Source organism: Caloenas nicobarica, chromosome 4, assembly GCF_036013445.1.
Source record: "Caloenas nicobarica isolate bCalNic1 chromosome 4, bCalNic1.hap1, whole genome shotgun sequence".
NCBI classification, from domain to species: Eukaryota; Metazoa; Chordata; class Aves; order Columbiformes; family Columbidae; genus Caloenas; species Caloenas nicobarica.
Genome location: NC_088248.1, coordinates 76723606 through 76741442, shown reverse-complemented (window position 1 = coordinate 76741442; position 17837 = coordinate 76723606).

Sequence of the window (17837 nt, the reverse complement as noted above, 5' to 3'; positions counted from 1 at the left end):
GCTGGGAGATGTCAGCTCTCCAAAATGTTCTTTTAGGGGGGAAAAAAAAGCAGAACTCTGCAATTCAGTCAAATTCAAGATGTGCAGAATAGGAATCCTATGGTGCAGGACAAAGCAGGACATGCCATGCTGTGTATTCTGCTGGGGTTTCCTTTCGTATTAAATGACTTAACAGAAGGAAGTCATAACCCACTCAGTGTTCTTTCTTTTGTCTGGAAGAGTTAACTTTGCAGTGCAAAAACAATCCGGCGCAGCAGAATGACCGCGTTAAGCAACATAGAAATCCATTTGCTAAATGATGGCTTTCTCGGTAGTTTTGCAGAGTGCCTCTCTCTAAAGAGAAACTCTTATGCTTACTGTGGGGGTCTTTTTAGATGTGGAAAAGTTCATTTTGACAAAGTCAAGATGTTTCTAGCATGTGACCTAGCTATAGACTGCATTGAAGTACAGCTGCCTACTGAAATGACCTTGGTCACCAGGTTGGTTTTGTCCACTTCAGAAGCAAGGGTGCGTGTGCCAGGATGGGGTGAGCACGGGGGAGATGGATGTGAAACACTTGTCAGCAACGCAGTGAGCAAAACAGACTGCGTATGGGTTCCTACCTCTAGGAAAAACACTCTCAAGTGGTCCAAGAGCCCTCTAGTTTCCCTTGGAAATCTTGCCAAGAGGCAAATAACCTCAGAGCTTATCTGACTCTCACTAGAGAAGATGTGAAACAATAGCGGAGGTGGATGAGACCCATCCAGAGGCAATAACCAGGAGTCAAGCAAAAGGCGTTGGCAGCCCTGGTGTCCCTTGTTCTGGGGGAGATGAGGAAAAAAGCCCACATGACTTCTCCAAGGTGAGCTGGTGCTGCGATGTTGGGCTAAAGGCTACACAAACTGGGGGAAATCTGGAGAGCAATTTTAAATGAAGATTAATTAGCTGTTGATGCCTTTCTGCAGAGCACTTGCTCCTGTCCACACCTGGTTAGACCTTTTTGGATCAAGGAAACATTTGGAGATTGCCCGGACTGCTGTTTTTGAGCACACTGAGGAAGTCTTGCAGATATACATGCTTAAAAGCAGCAGGTATATTTGTCTTGTGTGCCTCTGGCTGCTTCTGGATGGCTGAAAACCTAGAAAGCAGGCTCTGAAGGCCCGCTGCCTGCTCCCATGCCTGCTGCTTTAACATTTCTAAGAAATGAATGCTGCGAGCAGACTGTGTGTGTGCTGGGAGTGTCGTGACGCTCAGAAGTGACACCCTTAATTGGGATCTGCCCTATAGACAAACTTCCTCGGTAATAAAACATGGAATTTCTTGCGCACAATTCTTTTTTTTTTTTTTTTAAATTTATTTACCCCTCATCCCTCTGAGCCTGGAAGCTGAAAGTGAACGTGCTGTTCCCAGCTGTAGCTTGCTTCCCTGCTGCTCCTGGCAGGGAAAACCTCTGTCCAAGCAACAGCCCCTCTGTGGGCAATAAAGTAACAGGGATGGGGGTGTTCTGCTTATCCCAAGCAAGGAATGAGCCACAGGGCATTGAGAACAGGACGAAGGATGACCCAGGTGCATGTCTGGGACTGAAGAAAACTAATTTTTTTTTTTCTCCTGTTCTTCTATTTCCCTCTTGAACTTGGGCAAGCAGCTTTATTTCTGCCTTGGTCTCCTCCAACCCTTTTTTTTCTTTTTTCTTTGAAGCTTAAGGGGAGGGAGAAGCCAATGCAGGAGAGAAAGTACCTTTTCAGGAGATGCCGAAAGGACAAGCCGTTTCTGCACGCTATTAACTGCTCTTGTGGCTTTGTTCCCAATGCCCTGGTGCAGCCCTTAGGGCTGTCCCTGGGTATGACTAATGGTTACAAGATGAGATGAAACGAAGGGGCGTCCCTTGGTCGGGGCTGCCAGCACAAACAGCTTCCCCGGCCATCCGAGCCAGGAAGCCACCAAGTGAGCATTTCCCCTTGGAGCTCCTTCCGGAGGCAGGGGACCTTCCTGCGCGGGGATACTGGCCCTTTCCTGGCTATATTTGGGTGATCTGTGCAGCAAAATCCCGTGTAACTCTTGCAGCATAGGTCCACAGAACGGAATTGTAGAACAGTTTGGGTTGGAAGGATTTTTCAAAGCTTCTCTAGTGCAGTGGCCTTGCCATGAGCAGGGACATGTTCAACTATATCGTGTCCAACCTTGGGCTGCTGTGGTGGAGAGGCAGGGGTGGAAAACCAAACAAACAAAAGACACCAAAACAACTCCCCCTTCCAAAAAAAAAAAATGCCCACACTTCTGAGTTAGAATGAAGCAGCAGATCTGCAGGAGGGAAGGTGGTTGCAAGGTGGTGGAATGGCCCATGGCCATGGTTTGCCTCCTGTTGGTAGAGGTGGTGATGGCAGGGCTGGTAACTAGCACTGATGGTCAAGATGGAGACAGGGCTGGCCCTAGGAAATGTGCTCAGCTTGTGTCTTTCTGCCTCTCCCTTGGGATTTGAGATCGCGAGCAGATGGCGAGAGCTCATCTTAGGGCAAGGTTGTGGAGTCTCCTTCTCTGGAGACATTCAAACCCGCCTGGACACGACCCTGTGTGATCTGCTCTGGAGACCCTGCGTTAGCAGGTGGGTTGGACTGGATGATCTCCAGAGGTCCCTTCCAACCCCAACCAATCTGGGATTCCATGCAAGCTGGCTTTTGTTGCTTTTAAACTCGCACCTCATTTTCTATTTTATCTTTGTCAGGCTAATAGTATCTGAGTGGTGAGCTCTCCATGGATCAGATGGGTTGCTGCGTGGTGGGGCATGTGGTTGGGGGTGAGGTCTCTCTGCCCTGTAGAGCTGCAGGATGGATGGGGAGGAGGGGGGGGCGGTGTTTTGGAATGGTCTGGATAGCTCCAGCAGCTGGTCCTGCAGCTTCATTCATGGTCCTGCAGCTTCATTCATGCTCCTAGCACAGGTATGCAGGCAGCAGCCCAAATTGGTTATGACTGGGATTTCCAGCCCTCACCAACTCCTGGGAGTTTGGGTTGGCCAGGATCTGTTCATGAAAAGTACTTGGAACCCACCCGAAAATTGCAGGTCTTAACCTTACAGAGAGCTGGCAGCTCTGAGGAGCTGGCTCCAAAGGATGCAGGTAAAGAGTTGCTTTGGTTTCTTCCTGTGTCAACAAACCATGTTCCAGGGTTGTAATGGTGTGAAGAGGAGCTTTTGGCAGCCTTGGAGTCTCCTGGATATTGGTGGTTACGTTGATTGTCTTAGGTGGAGTGTCCCCAGCCACTTAGCAGGACCCATCTCACATCAGCACAGTGGTCTGGCAGTAGGAATATTACCCTGAGAGCACTGTGTTTGCTCAGAGCATAGGAAAGTTCCTGCTGGAGAGAGAGGAGAAAAAGAAGAAAAAAAAAACCACCCAACAACAACAAAAAAACCCACACAAAACCCAAACAAACAAACAAAAAATCAAACCCCCCCCCAAAACAACAACAACAAAACTGTTCCACGTGGCTGAAATCACTGTGCAGGTTGCCTCACTTTGGAGCAGAGGTGCTGCTGCTTCATCAAGCACCAAGCTTTCAGAGATCTTTCATGTTGGCAGCAGGTGTTCTGTTACAGGTTAAATAACTGTCCGGTTTTTTTCCTGACTTTTGTTCTGCGGTGCTCTCTCTTGCCCTGTTAATCAACTCTATCATCATTAAACTGTGTTCTAGTGTCATTGCTGGGGCATAATTCACGGAGGGAAGTAGAATATAAGCTTGTGTTACTGAGCCAAATTTGCTTAACCTACCTAAAATAGTCTGTCGAAGTTGTATTCTTCCAGGCTTCCAGTAATTCTGTTTGTGCTGCTGGAGATCTGAATGACTCTCTATGATTTGATCTTTCTTTGATTTAGGGTTTATTGGTTACTGGAAGTTCAGGGAGAAGTTTCTGGCTTACACTGGAGAGTTGGAAGGCAATAGTGAGGACCAACGTCAAAATATAATAGCTTCTGTACGAGACATAACAAAAATGAGTATCTCCAACCTGGAAAAGGTCACAAGGAAATAGCGAAGAGTGCCAACAAAGGTGGGAAATTAAGGTACACTATCCAGGTTTTTTCGCTTAAAAGCCTATCAGAAGGAAACTGTTCTTATGACAGCATGCTAAGCTGTGGAGCTCCCTGCTGCAGGAGTTTAGAGATGCTGAAATGCAGATGACCTCAAGGAATGAGTGAGCCCTTCTGTGGTAGCGACACATGCTGCAGGCTGTAAAATGCAGAGACCCACCTCTAACTCTCCAAGTCCTTGGTCTCCAGACTTGTTGGAGAACACCTTAGGAGACCTCCCCATAGGCTGGCCTGGTGAGAGAGCTCTCTTCTAGGTATTTGTTGGTAGCTGTTATCAAATCCAGGACGCTAGACTAGATGGAGATTTTGTAGATCAGCAGAAGGAGCTGTTCTTAAGCTCTTGAGATGCTCTTTTCCATCATCAGCACTTCCCATCCCGTTCAAAGGTAATGTACCGATAGCAACAGTGCTCCAGGCTTTAGCTTTCTCTGCAGAATCAAAATCTTAATGGTTTTTTTTTAGTGTGGGAAGCATGGCCAGAAACACTTGCTCTGTGGTGATGTTGTAAGGAGGTGGGTTGTGTCTTCAGCTGTCTGCATCCTGCTCTCTTCCCCAGTTCTTACTAAGCTGTTCCTTATGTTTTTCAGAGGAATTGCTAAATCCTTTCCTCATAGTTTCTATTGCTTGTTGATGCTCACAACCCTTATTACAGAGGAAATGCACCAGGTGAACCTCTTAGTCTTTCAGAAAGTCAGATAATAACCTTGAATCTGGCAAGGATGGTGCTCTCAGCGCTTCAGTATGCTTTGTGGGATTGGGACACTGCTAGTTAGTGATTTCAACCTCTTTCATGAGTGAGGTTGAAAGCAGTCTGGTGACTTGACCCACACCAGATCTAGGCAGCGATAAGTTCGACATAGACTGAAACGACCTGTAAATTGTGCTAAACTGCTCTGAGCTGGAGCATGTACCTTGGGCAATACGGGATAAGGCTTTGAGCATCTCTAGGGCTGTCGGATCTCATTTACCTTACTCTAGGATTGAGCTTGAAACCTGAGTTGGTGTTGATGTTGAGGCAGAACCAGCCTGTCTCTGGTGAAGACATAAGTTGCTTCTCCAGCCTGCTGCTGGGGGACCGAAACCAGAGACGTGATGTCTAACCAGGCTGCCTGGGGAGAATTGCTTGTGGTGAAGATACACAATGCTGGGGAGCAAGCTTGGGTCAAATCTTCAGTGAAGATTTCCTGCTAAAACTAACAAGAGCACTTAATTTATCAGCGTGGACCATGATGGATATCTTCATCCCAGTCTGAGCACTGAATGCCTGTATCCTGAGGAGGTGACAAAAGTCCTGGGGAGGTGCTATTGCTCAACCAACATGACCACAAATGGCTCTAAATACTTAATAATGCCCATAGCATTACTTCGGAGTACAGGGAAGTATTTTGACAGTGATAGTTCAGGTAATCATCAAAATAGCCCAACTAAGCTAGAGGGGAGTCCTGTAGCACATGTCAACAGAATATGGCTGGCAGCAAACTGCTGTGGTGTTTGCAGTATATATTCAATAAAATACTTGCAGCAGCATGCAGGCCCTCTATTCAAATGCACCGTGGGTATCTGCTTTGTATCTTCAGGCTGAAAACAGAGCTCTGCCCGAGTTGCTTCCTTCAAATGCTGCCTTGATTTGCTCCCTTCTGTCTTTGCCAGCTGGCAGCAGTGCAGCCTGTTGGTAGCTTAGTCTGACAGTGAAAGAAAGACTCGAAGGAATAAAGTTCATGTCAAGCATAACCTGGGTGAGGAGATATGGACAAACATCTTGAAAAAAGTGTGACCAAGGAGATTAAGTATATGTAATGCAGCTTCTTACCCAAACATTTTTGCATTGTTTAGGGAAGAGCAGCGCTAGCTTTGGCAGGTTTGTGTATGAAAGCAAATATCCTTGTAGGAATTTACTGTTGGTTTTGTTTGTTTTCAACAAGGTATCTTTTGTGATCAGAGTGTTTGGTATCTGGAAGGGGATGGAAGGTCAACCTCTTGCTGTTCTGCAGGAGGGTTGCTCCGGGAAAGGCGTCATTGGACCTTTCCTAAAGCTTAGAACAGTATGAAGTTACAGTAAATTTGATTATTTAAGGGCATCCTCTGCTCAGCAGCATTGTACATTAGTGGGATTAATAATGTCAACTCTGTGACCCCAATTCTCGCTACTTCTCTGGTTCCCAGCAGGTCTCAAGTTCAAGATCTCAATGTTTAGAGGCAAAATTATCTGAGGGTGGCACTGTCTCGGGGAAAGAAAATGCTATGAATAGAGGAGTTGTTTCTAGCTCTCAACTCAAATGTTCCCAATATCAAACTGCTGTCTAGCTTACCAGGGTGTAAAAATATTCTCTTGTGGGAATAGCAATTGCAGGACAGTCTGAGCTGAATCTAGTTGCCTTCATGTCAGTCTGGAGTTTCTCAGAAGATTTAAGATATGTGATTTTTCTCAGAAGTGTTTTCTCATTGGAGTAACGAGCAAAACCTTTAGACTACTAGACTACCAAGGATATTTTATTTCATGTAGAGGCCAAACAGTTGTTCGGTAGTCGATGTCAAACCAGTGAAACTCTAGTTTTGGCTGCTCTGGTGCTGAGAGATTTGAAGTGGCATAGAGTCTCCTTCTACAAACCCATCCTTGTGGATAGTTCAAACAAGTTGAACTCTTGTGGGGGGACTTCGATCATCCAAAAAAGTGGTGTTTTTTTTTTAAAAAAACAACAACAACAAACAAAAAACAAAAACAAAAAAAGTAACACTGTGATGAAGCTGTGCTCCTGATGTGTTTTACTTGGGTTTTGGGTGTAATTTCTTGCCACATCCTAGGACTTCATGACCTCGTTCAGTGGAAGGCTGGTGAAAGGGCAGGGCATGTGGGAGCTGCCCAGAGAAGGAAATTACTGTCAAGTCACTCTCTGCTTTAATTTCAGTCTTTTTCTACCTACTTCCTCAAGATTCCTAGCCAGGAGCCAGTCTGTCTGCGTGAGGAAACCATCTGAATGGATGACAGCATGCCAGCCTTTCTGTAGGTGGCTTTTTGAAGTCTAGTCCTTATCGTCACCTAGGACACCCAAAAGTCTAGAACTGAAGGACAGGGGGATTGATGTTGTAATTGCAGCTGCCTGCAGAACAGGATCTGCAGCTTGGCGTACATGAGTCTGTCATGGCGAACAATTCTGAATGCAGCTCTCAAACTGGCAAGTCAAGGTTGGGGTTTGTCCATTATGGTGTATAAAACTTGTTCTTGGTCATTGTTGGGGTAAGAGCCCTGCTAACAACAGTGCTTTGAGGCATTTTGCATAATTCTGCAACCTCAAGCGGAGCGTGAGAAAAGAGGACTATGGATGGGCTACCTAAAAAAAAAATTAAAATCAAGTGGTGGAGTCTCAGAAACGTTACGTTGTCGTTTTCAAGCTTGGCTGGATGTTTTGCGGGTTTGGTGTTGTGCACCGAGGCCAAGTGTGTCCATTCAAATCTGTAGGAGTTTAAACTATCTGGATGAGTTACAAACTCTCGTCTAGGGAAGAAAACCTCTTACCAAAGAGCTTACAGTTGTCTGTGCACAGTTACACCCTGTTTCCCTGAAAATAAGCCCTACCCTGAAAATAAGCCCTAGCACGATTTTTCAGGATTTTTGAGGATGCTTAAAATATAAGCCCTACACCAAAAATGAGCCCTAGTTACAGTTAATAAAAAGAAGTCAATTTAAATAGCGTCCAGGTAAATAAATAGCTATACAGGTAAAAAAAGTAATGCATTTTGGAGCAAAAATTAATATGAGACCCTGTCTTATTTTTGGGGAAACAGGGTAGTGTTGTGAGGCTGTGATGTTTCAGAAATGAACCCTGCATGAGAAATTAATCCTACATGAATACATTGTGTCCCTTTACATGTAGGGATATTTCCGATTAAGGAATTTTTTATTCTTCTGGCACAGGACTGATGGTAAGACTGAATTTGGAGATAAGAACCACTTGTTTATCTTGAAATCTTTCTCTCTCTCTCTGTGCGTGTGTATATATATATATTTATATACACACATATATACATGTAAATAAAAATAAATCTTGTTTGCTGTACTGCAAGCTTTGGGTTTTTCCAGTTTGTGCAGGAATAATATTCTCCTGGGAGAAGATGACTAGACTGCAGTCTAACTGGTTTAATTGTTGGAGACCTCCCTGCTCGTCAGCCAAAATTACCTTGCTTGGTTTTGTTCTGTTCCTTTCCAGTTCCCCTGTCTTGAAGCCTGTCTACAATTGCTTTCCTCACAGGTCAGGTTTCTGAGAAACCGTGATCGTTCACCATTCTCTTGTTTGCTCTCAGGCTCCTGTTCAGCTCTGCCAACAACGCTGGAGCGAGCGATTCCGACTGCAGGCTTTAAACCTACCTGCCCAATGCTTCATGCCAAGAATGGAGCTGAATTATTGAAACACCGACTATTAATGCTAAGATGCTTGATTACAGATGGGACAAATGTAAGCCACAAAACAGGAGCTGTGAAATGTGGAAACCTCAGTCTACCTGGAAGTGTTTATGGAAAAGTTTCTCCTTGAACACTTTGTAGACCGGCAGGTGATTTTAAATAATTTGGTACGCCAGTAACAAGCTTAAATTTTCCCCTTCTGCCATGCAAAGACTGAAAAGAAAACTCAAAGCCTCCAGATCATGCTGAAACAGCTTCTCCCTATTGCAAAGGGTTGCAGAAAGCAGGCTTAATGACACCAAAGTTGGATGATTGTGACAGGTCCCTTCCAACTGGAAATGTTCTATCTCAAGAATGGCTTGTCCAAGTGTTTATTCTTTTTTCCCTCCCGTGGAAAACTGGAGGTGTGTGGCTGGTTTTAAAGGGGGAAGGGAATAACTGGTGAGGTGGTGGTGGTTGGTGGGGATTGGGATTTGGCCAGCATAGCTACGCAGATCTGTTTGTCCGCAGGTCCGCTAAGCTCCTGCAGAAAGTCTCTTCTGAAAGTGAGCTTGGCCTTGTTTGATATTTGGGAAAGCCCTGGGTTGAATGGAAACTGGCTGGTCAAACACAGGCCATGGGTAGCTCGTGGTGGAATGGTGGACTGAAGAATGGAAGACTTTGAGCTTGGAGTTAACTCACCTACGCCTAGGGTAGAACTTCACAGCATGACTGGTTGCATTAAGCAACAGAAGAAAAAAATGCAAGTGTGTGCTTAAATGAGAAAGATGGCTATTTGTAATACTTTCAGACTCTTTCCTGCTTGGCCTTGTACTTTCTCACTATTGACAGAGAGAGCAGATAAGCCCTTTGTGGCATACATTTTCCATGGTGTTTAATGGAAAAATATAATTATATGGCTGCTGAGCTGCTTTATAATGGTATCAAGGCTTTTATTTATCCAGTTCCCCTGGGAGTGGGAATGCTACTGGTCCAAACTAGTTTTAAGGAACAAGTGCTATCTAATAGCTGGTACACTTGAGTCAGCGGGGCTTTTAACATCGAAAGAGCTTGGTTTTGTTTAATCTGGCAGCAGGGAGTGTAACTCTTTCTCCTTGTCTGGGAGGTGGATTACAAAATCTTGAGTTTGCTGTTGAGAGGTGCTGCTGGTGTTTATGCTGGAGTGATTATGAGGTCTGTGTACCAGCATCCTAAACCATGGTGAGTGATGGTCCCTCAGCAACCGCATCACCTACCTGTGCGTGGAAATGAGGCAAAACTGGGGCTGTTCCTTCAGGCGGTGGCTCCTGCAGTCTATTATGCTGCTGATCAGCAAGCAGTCAATTAAGTTTTTGATTAATGAGAATGCTATTTTAATGGTCTGTGCTTCAGTATGTGCATTCCCAGCTACTGCTTTCATGCTCTAATTAGCTTGGAAAAGCTCACTTGTAAATGGGAGAACTTCTGTCCCATATCTGCAGGGCTGGAATAGGATGGAGAACTTTCATAATTAAACTTGAGTGATTTTTTTTTTTTTTTTTTTTTTGGGGGGGGGGGTTGGGGGGTGTGTGTGTGTGCTTTTTTGGGGGATTTTTTTGGTGTTTTTTTTTTGTGTATGGTGGGGGGAGTTGTATTTTAGTTGAGTCTTTTTGTGGGTTTTCTGTGTGGTTTTGTTTTGTTTAGGTTTTTTGTTTTAAGGAGGTAAAAGCTGCCTGGCTGCTCTGTGCTAGCACATTTCTTACCAAGGAAGGTGGCGAGTGCCATAGATTGGTAAATAACCAAATTTTGTGCCTCAATTCCGTTGTGGGAGTAAGGAACTGCAAACTATACCTCTATACCTGTCCCTTAATGTCCCCAACCAACCTGAAACAGCTGTTAAAAGGGTTTTATCCCATCTGTGCTATTGAGGTGTGTTGATAACTACTATGGGCTTTCACTTAACAGTGGGAAAACACATCTTGTTGCTTCCTTATCGCGGCCTGCAAGTTGTGTTTGCTAATGGTAGGGAGGCAAACCCGTGAATTGGTCTGTCCAGAGATGAGACTAAACTCATCAATTAGTTTGGCTTCATCTGAGCATCTATTTCTAAGCTTAGTTCTAACATAACTTTATTGTTGGTGGGGCCTTCAGCTGACCATAAACTTCTGTGTCTGGCTGGCCAAGAGGTCCTCCAGACCCTGGAGGGTCCAGGTACTGGCACATACTAGTACTAGTCCAATGGGGGTCAGACTAGATGACCTTCCAACCCAAACTATTCTATGATCCACATTCCGTTCCTAACTGAGACAAGCTCCAAAGTGTTATTACACTGTTAGGCTGTGGTTCTGCATTAGCTTTTACTGTTATTTTATTGGCTACAGAGGGCAGGTGTCTCCTTAAAACTGATGCTCCTTTGAAGCGGTGGTCTCACAAAGCTGAGCAGATGTGATAACCCATGGGTATGTGGACACCTTCTGCCCTTAGTCCCAGTGAATCCTCCACAGAGGACAGTGGTGTCCCTACTCCGAGAGGACCTGAACAGGGATGCTGCAGTTCCTACACTCAGCTCAAACTCTTTGCTGGCTACTTGGACTTGACATGTTTCTTAAAACACCTCCACTTCTGCATCTTTTTACCCAACATCCAGTTTTGATCCCAGTCTGTGCAGTGTCAAAACTAGAGGTGTCAAGTGATAAGTTCACTTGGAAAACCAGTGCATCCCTGCTACTTGTACCCAACTGTCCCATCGCTGGGGGAGGGTGGCACTTCAAGGGGAGAAAAGCAAGAGGCTTTTCATGCAACTCGACGTTAAACAAGCATAACAATCTGTGAATCTGTTTTAGCAGCGAGTAAAATGTTATAGGGCTTTGAAGCTTGTTGTGGAACTTGAGGGTGTGGGGTTTTTTTCTGTTCTTGTGTATTTGCTGCCAGCAATTGTATCTGCTCAGTGAGATGAAAGTTGTCATCCCAAAGTGTGAAGAATCTTCACAACCGCATCCCTGCATATGATCGCTTTTTGTGTCAAAAGTGGGGGTTTTAGCTCATCTGGAAGCTGTTAGAGTTGCTCCCGACTACCAGCCTCTCTGTACTGCAAGTCCTCATGAACCTGCTGCTGAGCTGGATTAAAAACTATTCTTTGCCTGGAAAATGTCGGTCTTCAGGCTTGTTTTCATCTCCGCTGCTTCCCATGTGTTTTTGCGTGGCGTGAAACTGCACTGGTGCCTGGTGCCCTCCTCTTCTTGGTCATGGAGGTTTCGGGTAAATATTTACATCCCGTGGATGTGGCGTGATCTAACTGCATGAGTTAGGCAAGGGGCTTTGCAAGTGTGTGCAGCTAAGATTTAAGGCTATTCCTTATTACATCTTTAGATGTTGCTGAGTGTTCCTGTTTTTTATCTGTTGCCCTCAGTTGTGTAATTCTTTATTGCTCTATTACATGACATCATCTGGATCTGCTGCTCTAGTCTGTTCTCTGAGCTTCGTAACATGTTCAGCTGAGTCTTGGGTAAGGACCATCATTTATTTCTAAATCCACTGGTGTTCTGAAAATAACTAAATAAATGCCATGCTAAACTCCTTATCGCCAGTATGTCGCCTCCAGCAGCAGTGAAAATATTCACATTGTTTGATTCACTGCTAACTACAGAAGAGAGGCTGGGTTGCCAATGGCTGGACTATTTACTGAGCAGTTTTTTTTCTTTAAATTGTACTCTTGCACAAAAAAGGCTGGCAAGTGTGTTCTCTACTGGAATCAACAATTTCTTAATGCTCTGAGGCTAAACTGAGGCTGAAGTCAGCTATTCAGCCATGGCTCTATGCGAATCTGTTGTGTGTTTATCTCTGCCTGAGACCTACTCATTAAGCTAGCAGGACGTTGTAGGGCTGGAACATCATTTAAGAGTAGGCTTTTCCCATATTCTGTGTGATTCTGTGATCTCACCCATGTAGAAACCAAAGCAAAGGAAAACCATCTCTTGCTGAATGTCACTTTTTAGGTGACATCAGTGGCACGGCTGGGTCTCAACAATCCTGCTGCACCAGTATATGTTGTGTCCCACGAGGATGGGATGTGAGCCCTCAGCACAGGACACACATGGAGCTGCTGGAGAGGGGCCAGAGGAGCCCCAGCAATGACCCGAGGCTGGAACAGCTCTGCTGGGAGGACAGGCTGAGAGAGTTGGGTGTTCAGCTGGAGAAGAGAAGCTCTGGGGAGACCTTATTGTGGCCTTTCTGGACTTAAAAGGGTCGATAAGAAAGATGGGGACAGACTTTTGAGCTGTTGAGATAGGACAAGGGGTGATGGTTTAAAACTAAAGGAGGGGAGATTCAGGCTGGACATGAGGAAGAAATTGTTGGCCCTGAGGGTGGTGAGAGCCTGGCCCAGGTTGGCCAGAGAGGTGGTGGCTGAACCATCCCTGGAGACATCCCAGGCCAGGCTGGACAGGGCTCTGAGCAACCTGAGCTGGTGCAGATGTCCCTGCTCATGGCAGGGGGGGGCACTGGGGGAGCTGGGGAGGACCCTCCCACCAAAACTATTCTATGATTTTTTTGTTGGTTCTCAGGTATGTGCTGGCGGAGGGAGATGGAGCCTGGGCTCTCTGGTCCTTGGTTGACTGCTGCTATGGGGTCTAGGGAGTAATGATACATCTGGAGATACTGTGTCCTGTTGGTAATGAGCCATGAAATGGAGATGTGCTCTGAGCTCCATGGAGACATCCTGTTTAATTATTTCAGGAAGGTGAACTGATACTCAGATGTTCATGGCAGGCTAGAGCCTCAGTTCCTTCTTGGGAGATGGATTTCAGTGCCACACTCCCTTAAAAGTAGCTTTTCCCTTTATACCAAGGTAACAATGAGTAATATTCCTTCAAATTATGGTTCAAATCCCACCCTCAGGTAGAGCGTGCTCAGGAGCCTGAAGACAGACGAGAGCTGTAAGACCAATGAAGTCCACATGCTATTGTTCCTCTCCTGAGCTGCTCTCTTTACATCACCTCACCTCCCCTACTAAGCTGTGCTGCACCTCTGCCTTCCTACAAGTGATGGAAAGACTCGAGATGGCATTTGGTGTGCTGTGGGACTCCAAGGTCTGGATTAGCTTAGACTTTGTGTTGGCACTTGCCTGGGGAAGTCTTTCCCTTCTGCTTTCCATGTGGTTCTTGCAGGGAGCCTCAGAGGCCCCGAGATGTTCTGTACTGCACAAGATGTTTTAATCAGTCAGCCAAGGTGAGTGCACAGGGCTGCGCTGTCTGGTGGAAGCTTTCAGTGGCCACAAGTCCATGCCAAACTTAGAGCTCACTGGTTGCAGCCTGGAGGGCTCTCCAGACAAATCTTCTGCTAACTGAACTTTGTGGCAGTCCACCAAATGTTTTTCTTGCTCCCTTTGTTTTCAAGATCATTAGGAAAAGGTTCTTCACCCAGAGGGTGCTGGACACTGAACAGGCTCCCCAGGGAGGTGTCCCGGCCCCAACCTGACAGTGTTCAAGAAGAGACTGGACAATGTCCTCAGACACATGGTGTGACCTGTGGGGTGTCCTGTGCAGGGACAGGAGTTGGATTCAATGACCCTTGTGGGTCCCTTCCAACTCAGGACATTCTATGATTCTAAGATAAGCCCAGCTACTGGGGACTTAAGCCTGACCAAGTCTTGTCTTAGTGTGTTGTGACCCTGTCTTTCCAGTAAGGTGTGAGTTGGGCCAGTCTCAGACTGCCTGATCTCAAGTGTTGCTTGTGAAATACCTTGTGAAAATAGATGGCTGGATGAGGAGCAACTCTTTAACCCCTACTGAGGGGAAGACCTGAGTATTCCCTGTTCTTGGACACATGGGAAGGGGATGACTTTCTTGCCTTGTGGTCTAGGCAGTTTCCAGGGATGGCCAGATGGTCCATAGTTTATGTTTTGGCCCTTGGGGCCCCAGACAAGGAGAACAAGGTTAATTCAGTCCCTGCTAACCAACGCAGTTAGGAGACGAAAGCTCTGGCAGCATTGGTGTCCATCGCATGAACCAGATTTTGTGATCTGCTCTGTTGAACCTGCTTTGGCAGGTGGGTTGGACTGGATGATCTCCAGAGGTCCCTTCAACCCCAACCAGGCTGGGATTCTGTGAACCACAGCTTAGTATTGTGGGTGTCCAGCTGTGCTCGTTCCTGCTCTGCTGGCAAGTGGCATCTTCACACTTCGTGAGACCTTCCAGTCAGGATGCCCAGGTTTTGTTAGGGGATCCTTATTCCTGCTGTTCCTGCAGTGGTGTGACATACATGGAAATCTCCAAAGAGGAAAAGGCTTATTCCTGATGCTGTTCCCTGCCCCAGATGTGTGTTCCTTAGGAGTGCTGGAGCAGGGACTTTGCAGTCAGATCCTAGGCGGAGTCTATAAGAAAGGTGGGATCAGACTTTTTAGCAGAGTCTGTTGTGATAAGACAAGAGATAATGGTTTTAAGCTAAAGGGGGGAGATTCAGGACAGACATGAGGAAGAAATTGTTGGCCCTGAGGGTGGTGAGAGCCTGGCCCAGGTTGGCCAGAGAGGTGGTGGCTGAACCATCCCTGGAGACATCCCAGGCCAGGCTGGACGGGGCTCTGAGCAACCTGAGCTGGTGCAGATGTCCCTGCTCGTGGCAGGGGGGGCACTGGGGGAGCTGGGGAGGGCCCTTCCAACCCAAAATGTTCTGTGATCCTCTCCAAGCTACAGTCCCCTCCGGTGGCATTCAGCTCCTTTCCAAGAAGCAATGGTTGGGTAAGAACTGCTACCCTCATGTGCTTGAAGGAACCCTTAAATACGTCTGGGAGATGAGGTAAAAACATGGGGAGGGGGCTATGTTTATGGTAAGAACAGTTACCATGTTTGAGCACTCTTGCTTGCATCTCCCTGTCCTAGTCAGTGGTAACATAAGTTGGCTGAGCAGTCCTGGCCTAATAAAACCTGCGTGCTGGTGTGACTTTTGCCAGGGAGTTTCTGCCTGTAGGTTTGGCAGAGCACACTGGAGAAATGGGCTGCTTTCCCCGACTCCTACCAGTGCCAGGAGGAAATCACCATCTGGATGCAATCTGCATCTAAAGGACCTTCCCAGCAGCACCAGCCCTGGTCCTCGCTGGCCCTGCAGAGCTCCAAGCAGCTGGAGGAGAGAGCCAGTGGTACTTTAAGAGCTGTAGTAAGCCATAGGGGAAAAAAAGAGGGAGACGAATGAGTATTTATGTACCTCTTTATCAAATATCACTGATTTCTCCTACTGGCCCTCCCCTTAGTTGTGAATATGAGCAAGGAGAAGCAGCAGTGTCGTGTCTTTTTGCCTTAAAGCATCAGGATTCTGCATCGGCTCCTTGTGCTGCTGCCTCTTAAATTCCCTGGATCCCCTCTATGCTAAAGGGACTGTTGTGCCTTTTCTTGGAATTCTTTTGTGACTTTTTTTTGCAGTATTCTCTCTCATTTGGATGAACTTCTGAAGTGGGGGGCAACCCTAAAAGATTTGACCCTTAAAGGGTAACCTGAGATGTCCTCCCTTGCATCTGGAGGGACTGATACTGTTCTATCTGACGTTTATTTGTGCTTTTTCTGTGGGCTGGAGGACAGGCACCAAAAGGTGGGGGACAGTTGCTAAACTCACCCCCGTATCTCAGTCTTAAGGTTGCAACTGCTCAAATTGTGAGGCCACTATTACCTTGGCCTATAATACTGAATTTCTGTGACTATTAAAAGCGCATTGAGTGCTCCAAACCAGCCCGGGTATCTGCAGGACAAATTCAAAGGTCTATCACGAACTGGGATCCTTAGTGCTGTGGTTGGCATCTGGAGGATTCAGCTACAGGGCTGAGACCCAAAGTGGTGGGATAAACACTTTAAAACCTTTCCAAATGACAAAAACTCCAAGAAAAGTAGCTGTTACCTGGTGGTTCCCCCCTCGGGGGGGTTCCCAGCAGGACACTGTGCTCCCTCTGCTGTGCTGCAGCATTTATTGCAGTGTCCTGCAAGCAGAGCTGGGCTCTGCAGCTGCACCGGGCGGCTTGTGCTCCAGGAGATGCGGTTGGGAAGCAAAAGTTCCACTTCACTTGAGTCGCAGTCAAAGCGGCAGGAGGTAGGGGAGGGGATTTAAGGAGTCCAGAGCGTGATTAAAACGGAATAAATGAACTACGACTACAGGTATGGCAGTGCTTTATTTTTTTTTTTTTTGATTCCATGAGCAACTTTTTGGCTCTTGTTTAAAGCCTTGGCTGTGTCACAGGGAATCCCAGCAGTACTTCATGCGTGAGCATTGGATAAGAGTTTCTCTGCAATGCTTGGGTCCACCTAGTGTTGCTTTCTGCCTCCCAAGTTCTTGCAGTCTGCAGTGCTAGCCCACCAGAAAAATCATGGTCCTGACAAAAGCGTCCTACTAAAAAGCAAATGTACTTGGTATCTGTCCATGGCTTGGAGGAAACCCAAGTATCTTCTGTTGAGAAACATGGCTGATCCTGCTGGACCAGGCGAGCAGGTCCTGTGTGACCTGGTTGTGAAGGCAAGGAGAAATCCCACCGGATTCCCAAACCAGCCCTAGATACAAAGAACTACCTTATGCCAATCAGGCAGTCAAGAAGAAATAACTTGCTGAGAGAGGATAATGAGCATCTGCCTTGAAGGGAGGTTGTCTTTGTGCATAAAGTTAAAACCTGCTGGAGGGGAATGCTCAGATGAGGCTCCTCAGAAGCTGAAGGGCTCAGGGTAGGGTGGAACTGCTGCTCCTTGGATCCAGCTCCCTCTGGGTGACTGTGCTGAGCTGGGTTAGTGGACACTGCTGGCAAAAAGCAGGTCTGGAGACACTGGGGCAGACCAGATAGCGCCAGACAAAAGGTATCTGATACCTTCTTTGGTGCCTGGCATCATATCAGATAAATCGATACCTTCCAGAAAGCTATACTGGTGGTGGGGCTAGTATTTCTAGAAAGGGACACCTATTGCTGTAACAACTCATCATCATCATAAGGAAATATAGCTGGGTTTGTATAAAAGGAAATTAATATGGGGCCCAGTTCTCCACCGTTAGCTGTGTGCCCATGGGATGTAGGTCTTGAAACAGGTCTACAAACCTGTATAGGAGACTTGTATGAAATACTACCCTGCAAAGTTGTCCCTGCAAGCTTTTGTATGTGTTCCCGTAGCCATGTCCTGGTTGTCATCTTCCAGGAGGTGCAGACAAGGTCCCCACTTGGGAGACTTGGGCTCCCAGCCACCTGATGTAACTGGACTACAATGTGTTCAACTTGTGCGAGGAGTTAAATGTATTAAATTTGTACAGCTTAAACTGTTAAAACAACTATTAGCTTCTGCAATGTAAGCAGAACTTCAGCAAAACCACAAATTGTTACTTTTAAAAACGTATACATCTTGTAAAACAGCATAATTGCATTAAAACCAGATCTCCTTCCTCTTCCGTGATGATTTTTGGGT